The following is a 12338-nucleotide window of genomic DNA, read 5'->3' on the forward strand; positions in this document are numbered from 1 at the left end:
CATAACAAGACAGAAAAATGTTAACACTGGAAGGTGTGGTTGGTTTTGATGTGAAACTAAAACCCACATGGACTGTTGCTCCTCAAGGGCAATGAGTGATAACATTGTAGGCTTGACGACCAAGTCCAGCCACCAGCTAGTTCACACAAAGCAAATAGAGCCCCCAAATCCTGAAATATTGACTGACTTGCCCTTTCCCTCCAAAAAATTAAAAAAATAATAATTAAATAAATGTTGATCCCTATGTTGGTGAACAGAACTAGATTCTTTTTTAAGACTTATTTTTTTATTTTTATCTTTATTGGAAAGTCAGATATACAGAGCGCAGAAGAGAACAAGTCTCTTCTAAGCAGTCTTGCTTCTCGTGGTGTGCTTGAACAAGAGTACATCAGCATGGTTTCATGGGCTCATTTCATGATCTCTATCAGTACTTCTCAAATTCCATAAGTATGCTTTTTACGGTACTGGGTATTTGTTTGCTTTTTTGTTCCCTAATTTCTGACCTTTTTGTTTTACTTTCAGACTTGTAATCAGAAAAAGGAATGTCACTCAGAAGAGTCGATATCTACACCCTTTAGTGTTCTATGATACTGTTGGTGCAGCAGGAGACAAGAGACCTGCTCTCTGAGGCACAGGGTCAGCATTTCCTCCAAGGGCCAAGGTATTTTTAGCCTTGCAGATGGCACTCTGGGTGTCGTAAGAACTCAACTGGATGCAGCCACAGACAAGTAGAGACAGCTGCACCCCGTTAGACTGCATTTCCAATATCAAGTGGTGGCCAGAGTTGGCCTGAAGTCCTAGACTGCCTGCAACTCCTGCTTAGATTAGACCTGGGGCCTGAACATGCACAGTGCTACCATAGCATGGGGGAGGTAGAGGAATTTGTAGCTCCACAACCTATACAGCATGGAGCAAGATCAAATGTGAGGTCCAGGTCACATTATCTTGCCTGTTTCATTCATTCTGCTCTCAAATAATTATTTTAATATCCAATTTGGGGATACAACTGCATGAGAGTTGACTGTAGTTCAAAGACCACATGGGTAAAAAAAAAAAGTCTTCCTTGGTACAGCTTGAAAGAATGGCCTTTGATAAAGATTTAATTCTTCCAGAAACAGAAAGTGGTCACTCTCAATGTCTACAGCCTCACCCAAAGAGCCCTCTCTCCACTTTTGTGTCCTAACAGAATCTGTTCGCTTGCCCACCTTGCCAAACCTTCCCGAATTCAGTATTCTGACTGTGGAACGTGACTCTTGCTGATTTTCAGAACCACTGAAGTTTTATGCTCCTACTGCCAACCCTTCCACTCCTTCCTCTCCTTCCCGCCCCCCCCCCAAAAAAAAAACAAATCCCTTAATTTCACCCCTGGGCAAAGACATTTCCTTTTTCAGGGATGGCTGGGGTACCTTAAAGCCTAAGCTTTTCCACTGGCTTCACGGTGGTGTCTGGTTTCAAGACCCTGCTGTCAACTGCACCTTGTGAGGAAAGGAAAGGAGGATGGGGAGACAGAGACAGTGGTCCCAGCCCAGCTACTATCACGGGGGATAGTCAAACAAACTCTGAAGGGAAAAAAATGTTGTATTTTTCACCTCAAAAATAAGCACTTACTTAAACAAAAATTACAACCTTTCCAGTGCTAAGAGAAAATACAAGGATTTGCCTGAGCTCCAAAGATAAAAATAATATTTTCTCTGTGCCTATGTTACAATTATTCATAGATTTTTAAATGCACTGATAAACAACTAATTAAAATTAGAAATTCATATCGTATTGATTACATAAATACACAAATGTGCAGATAGTAATAATTATAAAAAGAAAATATAAACATTGCAGCAATACTTTTAACCATTTCTATCTAAAGAAAGAACAGGAAATTGTGAAGTGTTTGTTTTGAAAGCTCAAAGAATTATCCATGTGTGAAAAATCCAAAATTGCTGCAAAGTAGAAAAATTATCCTCCCTTCCACTTATAGGTGAGTCAAAATTGCTGTGTAAAGTTTCCTCCAACTTTTTAAAGAGAAATTATCCAGAAAGAAAAAGCTCTGGAGCCCCCAGTGAAGATTCCAAGAGGAGCCAAATCTCCGAGTGCCTGCATCTACGGGGCACAGGCCTGTGGGCAGACACGCGGGGCAGCTCGACAGTGTGCGTCCGTTCACATCACTGAATATCATGTGCAATAGTTGGGATCCAATGGTGCAAACGCAAATATGCATAGGACATACACATACGATATGATTTGAAACAGGCATATGAATATGAGAATTCTTCAAAAGCCTCGTTGGAAAACAGAAGTAAGTGATGATGCAGAGATGGGAGTTTGCTGGAGATGTTGCTTGAGACAACTGCATCCCAATTGAAATATTGAAACCCTGGCCTTTGAGTTTCAACTCTGCTCCCAATTTCAGTGTCGTGCTAGTCTGCACCCTGGGAGACAGCCAGCGCCAAGCGTAAGCAGCTGGGGACCTGTGGCAGACCCAGACTGAGATCCACACTCCTTCCTTCAGACAGCTCCAGCTCCAGCTAGTGCCCGGCAGCTAATGTCCTTGCCTTGAACGCAGCAGGATCCCGTATGGGTGCTGGCTCTAATCCCAGTGGCCTTGCTTCCCATCCAGCTCCCTGCTGTGGCCTGAGAAAGCAGTGGAGGATGGCCCAAGGCCATGGGACCCTGCACCCACATGGGAGACCCAGATAGGGATCAGGCTCCTAACATCAGATCAGCACAGCTCTGGCCGTTGTGGCCACTTGACGAGTGAATCAGCGGACAGAACATCTTCCTCTCTGTCTCTCTTCCTCACTGTATATCTCACTTTCCAATAAAAATAATTTTAAAAATGCTTAAAAATTCTCAAAGGATAACACGAACTCTCCAAACACTTTTAAAAGCCTCCTGAGTGTCTACAAAAAGTGGAGCTGAGAGGTCAAAACCAAGGTCAAGTAGACACACTCCTTATCTGAATAACGAGGCACCAAGCATCAAAGGGAAATGACCACAGTGTTGCCAACAGTCATGCTAGAGACTGTACGGAGAACTGCAGGTGAGGACAGGATGCCCTCATGGGTGTCCTTTAGACGTGGGGGACAGGGAGAAAGGGGTCCTAGAGTCCCAGAGGGCAATGATGGTGAGACCCCTAACTCTGCAGAGGACATGAGAAAATCTGAAAGACACCATGTCACATCACCAAGGGGGAGTCATTACTGAGATTTGGAGTTCTTTGACTAGTTTAAGGGTTAGCTGGTGTTGTCTGAAAGACGACTACATCTGAGGTTGCTGGGTTGTAATTGACAATGGGGAAGAACACAGCTTCACCTTGGAAAACAAAATCAAGGTTTGAAATCAGCTCTGCCCTTCATCTCTGCCAAACCTATATTTCAACTGCCTTTTATACCCACGCACAAATATTGAATCATTAAAATTGATAGAAGCCACTCTTCATGCAGGGAGCAGTGCCAGAGAAAGAACAGACTCCTGCCCCGCGCAGTGGCCAGCCTGGCATGCCTGCTCCAGTTAGCACACGCTTAGAGTCAACATGAAATCCCAACTGAGGAGAAGTCAATATGGCTTAGTATTAGCCAGACGTTATCAAAGCCAGCCCGTAGTATTTCCAAACAAATGGATACCCAGCTTTTAATTCTGGGTTCAAAATATGATGCACATTTATGGCAAACCTGAAACAGAAATAAAAAAAATTTTAAAATGCTAGGCCCTAGGAACAACAACAACAACAAATATTCCTTTTATGCTTTATTTTTTAATGGAAAGAATGGCATCATGTAGAATGCGAGGAGAAAAAACCTTCCTCTTTCGTGGCTCCTGGGATCTCAACTCTCGCTTTACCAGGAGGGGACAGCTACTGCGAAACCTGGTTCAAGTCCCAGCTCTGGCTTCGGAATCCAGCTTCCTGCTAATGCACCTTCTGGGAGATAGCAAGTAATGACTCACAGAACGGAGTCACCCACATGGGAGACCTGGACCGACTTCCTGCTCACATCCTGGTCTGGGCACAGCCGCTGGACATGTGAGGAGCCAGGTGCGGTCCACTACACAGGAACATGCCTCTCTCCCTAAGCAGATGGAAGAAGAGGAGGAAGTGGAGGCAGGAGAAAAGAAGGAGAAGCCGCCGCAGCAGCAAGCATGGCCTGAGGTTGGCCCTGACCTCCTCCAGGCACCCAGAAGCCGACAGAAACAGCCACCCAGCTCAGCCACCACCCTGTGGCCCAGGCCCAAGTTGGCTGAAACTTCCCCACACCACACCCAACACGGCTAACAAGAACCTTTGTTCCCAGGATATTTGATCATCAAAATAGCATCCCATTTCCCCCAGAGAAATCCAGCTTCATCTCCATTTCAAGTAGTTTGATGTGTGGTCATTGGAGGGAGACACAAATTTTGAACTCGAGCTTCGTGTTGTGACTATCATTAATTTAAATACCCGACATCAAAGAGCTGGGCTGTTCTTCTAAACCGCTTTAAAACCCACTATGACATTTTGTTGTTTCAGAAACCCGCAGTGCAATCTGCAATGCATTACATATATAAAGCACAGAGTCTTATCTATATTTTCTTGTGCATTCTAAAACTCCCCAAAATACCAATCACAGGCACTGCCCACATTCCGAGACTGGTGCCACAAGTGTGCTGCAAGTCAAGGGAGAAAAGAATCCAGGAACAGATGTTGGAATTGCCTGGTCCTGTTGTTCTCAAAACTTCATCAACAATGCAAAGCTTTAAATTAAAAATAATGTACTACAGTTCCATCATCCCCAGTGGAAATCGCTAACTAAAACCAGAGTCTGAAGAATTCATTTTCAAATAGTCGACTTTTGACTTCAAGGGAGCATATATGCCCATCCACTCGGAAGGGAAGCTGAGTGGGCTCCCTGCCCCTCCGTTCAGCGCCACAGCAGGGATGGAGTCAATGGGTGGTAACTTGTAGACTTGGTGGCTCCACTGAGAGAGTTCCCCTGGCTTCTGCTGGCCAAAGGGAAGGCAGCGGGGGATGCTCGCAGCTCTGGCGACAGACAGGAGGTTATGTGGGTCTGGTCCCCTCCGCTCTCAGGGAGGCTCCGCATGAGGCATTCTAGCTCACTTCAAAGACAGGAGGGCTTTAGAAGCCGCTGTGGAAAGCTTGCCTGCATCCATCCTCAGGCCCCGCTGCTCAGCCCCCGCCAGGTTATGCCAGCACTGCACGGGAAGTTTTTAGCTTCCTCTCAGCCTCAAAGGCAGCCAGAGCGGAGCTCCGTGTTTGTTCTCAAATCTGCATAGCTAGTGGCTCTGGGTACACACATTAGCCTACTTTAAAGAAACAGCCACACATGGCTGAAATTCCGTAGTGTTTCTCCAGAGCCCTGGTCCGGGCTGACGATGGGGCTGAACCCACCAGGACAGTAGGGCTGGTTGTACTGCATGGAGCTGGTTGGGGGGGACTTGAGGACCTTCTGTTGCTGTTTGATAACACTACATCAACTTTCCCAACTCTTGCATAAAACCACAGGCCCCTCGGCTAGCCTCTAAAACCCCGCCTTCTCTGAGCTCTTTGCAAACACGTGCACCATCTGCTGCCAGCCTAGCACTTTACGACTTATCCACCTCTATACAATGTCTCCATGGTATATTTTTAATACTGACTCCCCAAATTGATTTTGAGCGGCTCAGAGACAGACAGACAGACAGACAGACAGAAAGTCCAGTACTTACCTCCGGGGCCCATAACAGGGATGGTGGGGAGGGTATTTCCAACAAGGCCATTTGGCGTCCGCCTCACATTCAAAGCAGGCCTCGGATTTAGCTTTCTGCTGACGGCTCCAAATAAGGTTATATGCAGACGTTCATAGACATACTGGCAGGAGTTTTAAAAAGAAGCGTTTCATCCAACAACTTTAAATTCATCGTTTCTGTGATCCTCTTTTGGCACTGCTTTATTTTAATACCCCCAGAAGCCTCAAAAAAAAAAAAAAAAATAACATAAAAAGAGATAGTTCAGTTTACCTTGGGCTTGCAGTAATGCCTGGCGCTGTGTTACAGATGCTCAGAGACACTCCCCTCTGGCCAGCGGGCTCTTGCAGATGCAAGGAAGCAGTACACACCTGGTACAGCCCTTGGATCTGGCACCAGCAGGAAGGGGAGACCCTGGGAACAGCAAAGGATAATGGGGCACCAACCTAGAGCCACACCCCGAAACCGTGGTGTTTTGGGGGTCTTTCTCCTTCTAAAATGCTGGTGTCCCCCACTTCCCAGCAATATTAGCATTCAGAGAAGGGGGATACCCACTTTCTAAACTTAGCTGAGTAAAGCTCAGAAACAATGGCTGTTCTGGACCATCGCAAGAAACTGCCTTTGATGAAGCCGCAAGTTTATGAAAACCTATAGCTCTATCATCAAGGAAGGATCCAGAAGTAACCTCAGAGATGCTGGACTCAGACATGATTGCAAGGTAGCCCTCAGATTCCCACACTCTCAGGGACTGCCAGCACTGGGGAACAGCTGGCTAAGGTGCCGCCTGCAATGCTGGCATCCCATACGGGCACCAATTCAAGTCCCAGCTGCTCCGTTTATAATCCAGCTCCTTGTTAATGCACTTAGGAAAGCAACAGAACATAGCCCAAGTCCTTTGACTCTTGTACCCATGTTGGATACCTGGATGAATCTCCTGGCTTCTGCCTGGATCCAGTTCTGTCCATTGTGGATATTTGTGGAGTAAATGAAAGATCTATCTCTTTCTCTCCTTTCCCTTCTCTTTCTCTCTCTCTCTCTCTCTGTAACTGCCTTTCAAATAAGAATCCCACACCTGCAGTATTTATGTTTGACACCATGATTTAGACAGCAGCTGTCACATGCCTTATCAGAGTGCTAGGTACATGTTACAGGTTCAACATTTCCCATTCTACCTTTCTACTAGCATGTTCCTTGGGAGGCGGCAAGTAGTGGCTCAAGTAGCTGGATCCACCCACATGGGGCATCTGCACTGAGTTCTCAGTTCCTGCTGTTGACCTGGCCCAACTCCAGCTGCTGCAAGCATTTAAAGAGTTAACAACAGACAGCAAAATCTCTCTCTCTTTTTCTCACTCTCCTTTGCAAATAAAATATTTTTTTAAAAATCCATCTACTCTTTAGAGGAAGATACTGTGATGTTGAGCCTGTGAGTAACAAAGGGAAGCACCGATTAACCGTGACTTTACGGTGAGAGTTGCCATAACAAAGAGGCTCCAGGCCCCTCAGTCACTTACAGTGACAACTCAAAAACAGCTTGTCTCTGGGGCTCAGCTGATGCTGTAGTTATCAGTCCTGTTCAACAAACCTTTTTGGCTCTCTGCCTTGTGGAACATTCTAGAATGGCATTCTTATACTCTTTGTAGTCAAACACAGCCTGTGACTATTCTGGCCAGAGAAGTGTGGGCTATGTAAGAGCCAGTGGACATGCCTATCATGGGTCACCTCCAGTTTGAACCTGGATGAGAATGAGCGGGTCTTCCCAGCCCATCTCACATTACTGGAAGTCACTGAAATCTTAAGATGATTTCTTACTCCAAGATAACCTATCCTATCCTGACAAATGTGTGCAGGGGCTTGCCCCCAACATCCAATCATCTCCTCTTGGAGACACCCTGCCCTACGCCAATGGAATGTACAAGCAGAAGATAAGGAAATCACATATTTATGCTTACATTCAGCCAAACACAACCAGATGAGTGTAAAACCTCATAAATCCTTATGACAAAAGAGGAGAGTTCCATTAATTTTGGAATCAAAGCTTTGGAGGATGAAACAAAGAATTGGAGGAGACAGAAATTTTGGGGCCTGGTGGCATGGCCTAGCGGCTAAAGTCCTTGCCTTGAACACGCCGGGATCCCATATGGGAGCTGGTTCTAATCCCGGCAGCTCCACTTCCCATCCAGCTCCCTGCTTGTGGCCCAGTGCTTTGGAATCCTGCACCCGTATGGGAGACCTGGAGGAAGTTCCAGGCACAGCACCAGCCCGTTGCGGCCACTTGGGGAGTGAACCATCGGATGGAAGATCTTCCTCTCTATTTCTCCTCCTCTCTGTATATCTGACTTTGTGATAAAAATAAAATAAATCTTAAAAAAAAAAAAAAAAGAAAATTTGGAAAGGAACAACCCCAAGGAGATTCCCAGTGTGGCTCAGTGTGAGATGCAGCCCAGGGCACTGACCCCAGCCCGGTGCTCCTTTGGGACATAGCCGAGTGTATCATCAACAGTGTGTTTTCAACCATTCAGGGGACAGGACCATCCTCAGGGAAGAGCCACCTCCCTGGTCTTCAGGGTTCACTTACAGTTGAGCCCTCAGGACAGTAGTAACAAGGCATATGGTCCCACTCCTCGTCACCTACTTCCAAGGAGAGATGCCTAACAGGGCACTTGGCCGGCTATCCCAGCTGTTCACCTTACCCTACCTTACCTAGGTGAACAACAACCGCTAAACACAGAACAATGTGTCTTTCCCCCTCTACCTGTCAGAAATTTCCCACATTTCGATTTTTACAATCAGGTTACTTTTTCAACATGTTGAGGTTATTAAATATCAGGAACTAATATAGCATATATATTTGTCTCTTCACACTTTCATTTGTACTATTTCAACACGCTCACACACACACCCCGTCCATCCATCTGACTCCTGCCCAATCCTCAGGGTCTTCCTCAAGTCCCGAGCCTGCCTTGAGCACTTCCCATGTTCAATTTACCTTCAGTTAGAAGTGATTGACGAGAACGCTGCCAGCCACTGCTGTGCTTGCTGTTCACTCTGCTGTGCGGTCTCACTCCGTGTGGCCCCATCACATAATCATTTGAGTGAACATGTCTCAGGTCTTTAATTTGATCAATAAGCTGTGGAGGGAAGGGAACATGTGTAAACCAAAGAATAAAATGTGTTGAGGTGGACCTACTTGGCAAAGAAATTTTTACCTTGCTGAATTCTTGCATGCCCCCTTGACATGACCCACTCCAGCCAATGGACTGATTCGCCAAAACTGCGACATCAGCCCAGGCCATGTGGCACGGGTGATACGAGGCAGCAGACAGCAGTGAAGCATCATCTGTAACCTGAGGAAATCAGCATCTGGCCACAGGTCAGCTGCAGCCTTTGTTCTCACCCCTTTAGGGGCCAGCTACCACCACCACCACCCCTCTGTCCGGGTAAATGGCCTGGAACCCAAGGATGGCTACAGAGCATGGGGATCCTTGATGCTCCACAGAAATGGGATATTGTGAAGGTACAACTGTGTTTTCATAGTAGCAAGATTTTGGCCAGACATGAAAGATAAGGGTGAAGTAGATTCCGGTCACCTTTTGAAGATAACGCATGGCCCCATGTCCCTGTAAATGTTTGAGCAGCATGGTAGCTTTGGCAGAGAGTTGGGAAAGGTTCGGTGTTTTTCCTTCACTGTTCAACACTATTGCTCAGGTGATTAGTCCATTCGCTCTTGGTACTGACAGCAATAGAGTACTGCTCATGTTCCTACACAATCATCCTTGAACTTTATTTTTTGGTGTTAACACTATAGTTAATGTGTAATTCATCTACATATGATAATTCACTTATTTATACTGATTTCAGAGCATGTGAGCTGGGGACCTGACTCAGGTGCCATGCACTGTCATGGCCATGACATGCATATGACCATAATCAGCTCCTTGATGGCTAGAGGTGCTGTCACCAGGATCTAGGCAGGAAACAACCTTCTTTTCACAGGTCCTCCTTTCTGCTCTTACGATTGATACCTTCATAAGTGACATACAGCTCAGCAGTAAATATTTGCTAAACAACAGAGAGAGCAAAGGAAAAAGGGAGGCCAGATTTTCTCTGGGTTCAACAGCACAGTAGGAAAACAACAACAACAACAAAAATAAATTCACTAACTTCGTGGAATACCCACCTGGAGAGACACTTCACTGGTGTCTCACCAGGGTCTGGGCCAGGCTACAGTGCTCAGAGCCCACTCAGCATGCTGGCACTTCTCCAGTGCCAGCCTCACCAGGGTCTGGGCCAGGCTACAGTGCTCAGAGTCCACTTAGCATGCTGGGCCTGGGCCAAGCTCTGTCCTACAGAGACTGACAACTCCTCTCCAGTTTCAGCACCACCCTGCCAGAGACCCATCATTACCACATGGAACTCCTAAGAGAAAATTGAGTTGAATAAATTATTAGCAATTTCATCATAAACTTCAAATCATCTTCCATACATTCTCTCCAAACTGCCAGAGTAATTTATCTATTAAACATTTAGATAGTCCCATCCTTCCTTGTCAATGCTCTCTTGGGGGAGATTGTTAATAGTAGACCATTACATTCCCAGAGTTTAAGTTCAGAAAGGCCTCCAGGCAGGTTAGGGGCTGAATGCCTTTTCTTAGATCTCCATCTGTCTGTTCTTTTATGCTTTTATGATTTCAGAGGAAGACCTGGATAGGTCATCCATGAAGGAAAGGGGACTAAAGTGAAGAACAGAGCCCTGGGGTGTCCTGCTTTTTGGACTGTCGCTAAAATACAAGCCATGGATCATCATGTTGTTCTTTCATTGCTAAACTTTCTTTTGGCAGAAGTGATATTAGAAGATATTTGTGTTTGTCACCATTCCTAAAACAACCTGACGAAGAAGTGAGGTTCCTGAATATGACCAGCCCTAGCTAACTCCTGGACTGTTTACAGGAAACATGACCATGAGATGTTTGATTGCTTAGAGGAAATGTCACCAGGACCCAAATCTGAACCGACTCTTCAGTTCACAGGCCTTTCCTTCCATCCTTGCCATTCATGTTTTCATTATGATGAAAATCACCATAGAAAATAGTTGCTTAACAGTTGATAGTGAGAACAAAGAACATGAGATTCCAAATCAGCTTCTTCTTCTTATTATTATTATTATTATTTTGGTCTGAAACAGAAATTTCAAGCATGACCACCAATAATTTTTCTGGTAACAACATGAACTGAAATTCATTTCTCTTTGTATCTTACCCACATAACTACAGCCCAAAACAGAATCAACATTGATATAGTGACTTCAGCCAGAGTTAAAAGTCGAGTATGCCTAAACATCGCAGTGCACCAGCAATGTCTCTTACTGGGTTGCTCACTCACATCCTGATGGCTTTTGGTGGCTCTAATGTTAAAAGTACTATACGCATCATTTTCATCCTCTTCTTTTTGTGGAATATTAGAACACAAGCATGTTAGTAACTGCATGGAGTATGTGTGTTTGCAGGCTCCCCCCCAAACACACCCATAGAGTCATACAGGCACACAGAAAAAGCTCAGCTTGTCAACAGCTCTGGTGAAATAAAATACTAATGATAATTAGAAACATGTGTCCCCAGAAAAGAGCCACAAAAGCTCAAAGGTCATCTTTTTCCAAATGACCTAATTAGAAGAGCCTGGAGTGTTGGCTACAGTATAATGGTTTTACACAGCTTTTAACTCAGATTTCCTGTTTTAAAACAATGCAATTTACTGCTCCTGCAGCAAATATGAATTGTCACTTAATGCCAACAGAATGAGGCCTCCCCACACCACCTGCCTCCAGCAATCTCTGCATTGTTAGACCCATCCGCTGAGGACTGCTGGTCTACCATCCCAGAATGACCATTTAGAACCGCATCCCAGGAATGCTGCCAAGTGCAGAACAAGGATTTCATATAGAAGGGAACCCACTTGGTACTTTACATTAATGCCAGTTGAAATATGCATGAATAGACCAAAGTGGAAAGCAGTTGTTCTGAATCCGACTATCAGTGAACGATTCTTACAGTCCTTTTTCTGGTCCCAGAGCTAGGATTTCGATGCTGAATGATTCTAATTGCCCAGAGACAATAGACAACGCACTGGCAGAAAATGCTGCCTGCTAGAAACTCAATCAGGCACCCAAATAAAATTGTCCTTTTCAATAGAGGCCTCTATGCATGTGGAATGTGGACTTGATCTCCATCATTTACATTCAATATGATGTTTCACTGGGGATTCATGTTGGCTTTGTCCATTCCATTACCTCAGTTCTCCCAGCAGAAACACTGAACGAATGCTATAAGCAGCAATGTTCATCCAGGATTGTGAAAAAAGAAAAAGAAAAGAAAATGCAGTCACAGCAACGGATGCCCAAGTCAGAGGATTTCTCCCACCTTCTCTCATCACTGGTATAGATCACATGACCAGGTTTAGACTGCAGGATGTGGGTAGAAGGAACCCATCCCCTTGCGTGGTTAGTGTCACAGAAATGGTTTATCTAGAATTCTCTATGCCCTGTTGCTGGCTACAAAAATGATGGTTAACAGAGCAAATTTGGATGATTAAGTTTCCAGGATAGCTCAAGAGTCATTCATCAAAATGCCC

The sequence above is a fragment of the Ochotona princeps genome, chromosome 28 (genome assembly GCF_030435755.1).
Source record: "Ochotona princeps isolate mOchPri1 chromosome 28, mOchPri1.hap1, whole genome shotgun sequence".
NCBI lineage: Eukaryota > Metazoa > Chordata > Mammalia > Lagomorpha > Ochotonidae > Ochotona > Ochotona princeps.